The sequence below is a fragment of the Adiantum capillus-veneris genome, chromosome 10 (assembly GCF_014529385.1).
Source record: "Adiantum capillus-veneris isolate H3 chromosome 10, ASM1452938v2, whole genome shotgun sequence".
In the NCBI taxonomy this organism is placed as follows: Eukaryota; Viridiplantae; Streptophyta; class Polypodiopsida; order Polypodiales; family Pteridaceae; genus Adiantum; species Adiantum capillus-veneris.
Genome location: NC_140940.1, coordinates 140,656,554 through 140,658,279, shown reverse-complemented (window position 1 = coordinate 140,658,279; position 1,726 = coordinate 140,656,554).

Below are 1,726 nucleotides of genomic sequence, written 5' to 3'. Positions count from 1 at the left end.
AAGACATAGAGAAAGTGGGAAAGAGAGAGAGACAGATAGAGGGGGGGAGAGAGAGAGAGAGAGAGAGGGAGAGAGGGAAAGGGAAAGAAGGAAAGAGGGAGGAGAGAGAGAGAGAGAGAGAGAGAGAGAGAGAGAGAGAGAGAGATCCGTTGAGACAAAGAGGAAGATAAAGAGATAGGGAGATAAAGAGCATGGTTGTCGGTGGAGTAACTATTTTGTGGTCTGCGCAATGCGGGTATGCACCTGCTTTTGTAGAGTGCTATGAAAAAGACCTTCTTTACGTGAAGTTGATGGACCCTCAGAGAATAATTCCTACTCTCTTCTCCTTAGCTTCTATTTCTTTCTCTCTCTCTCTCTCTCTCTCTCTCTCTCTCTCTCTCTCTCTTTCTCTCTCTCTCTCTCTCTCTCAATCCCTTTCTCCCCACCGAATAGGCATTAGGTTGGATATGTTAAGTATGGAGCTTGATTTACCCCTTGTAATTTTCTGTGGTAAAAATTCAAATTTGTAAGGCCCCCATTATGAGGAGAAGCCATCGTGCGTGAAGAAAAATAACCCGCCGAAAACCAAAATTGTCACGGCCAATTTTCACAGAATATTCCTTTTTGTCGAAGTATTATGGCCGGAAGACGGCCGAAAAGTGGTCGGAAAACGACCGATCGATTGGCCGGTGGCCGGTGGCCCGTGGCCACTGGCCGAATTCAAAAGCGGACTTATCTTCTCAAGGACGGCCACACATGGGCGGATTGGAGGGTCCGATTTGGACTTATCTACACAAGGGTGGCTACACATGGTTGCCTCTCATGAGAGAGGGCAACCCTTTTGGCCTATAAAAGGAGGCCATTTCTACACACATTTCATAGTGTGAAGTCGATGCAACAAGGTGAGTGTGAGGTGGTGAGAGTGAAGCAGGGGGGGAGCTCCATTAAGGGTATAATCCCTTTGTAAACTACTTCTTGTTTTGAAGTACTAAAGCGATTGAGTGGCTGCTTTCCCGCGGATGTAGCCCACATTGGGTGAACCATGTATATGGTGTGTACTCTCTCTCTCTCTCTACTCTTTAATGTCTTGTGTGTGAAATCTATCTCTCTTCATTAAGTAATCTACTCAAATATCTATTTAGCTATATCTTATTTTCTAACAATGGGTATCAGAGCAAGGTTTGCTCGTAGCTAAATTATCTCAAGCAAAGGATTCCTTGAATTGAGTGGGATTTATGGCAGAGAAAGGGAAGCTCAAGATTGAGAAGTTCAATGGTAAAAACTACCAACATTGGAAGATGCAGATTTAAGACTATCTCTACCAGCAGGACCTCTATTTGCCACTAGGCGGTCTTGCAAAGAAGCCCGCAACGATGACAGATGAAGCATGGATTGTCCTTGATCGAAAGGCACTGGGAACAGTCCGGTTAAGCTTGGCGTCAATGGTGGACTTCAACATTTCAGAGATGAAGACCACAGAGGACTTGATGAAGTCACTTGATGACTTCTACGAGAAACCATCGGCATCCAATAAGGTATTTCTCATGAAGCGCTTGTTCAATCTAAAGATGGTAGAGATTGGTTCAATTGCAGAACACTAAATGAATTTTTAACCCAACCATAAGTCAACTTCGATCGGTGAAAATCAATTTTGATGATGAAGTGCCAGCTCTCCTTATACTATCATCTCTACCGGATAGTTGGGACAGCCTTGTGATGGCTGTAAGTAATTCTATCTCTGGCACAA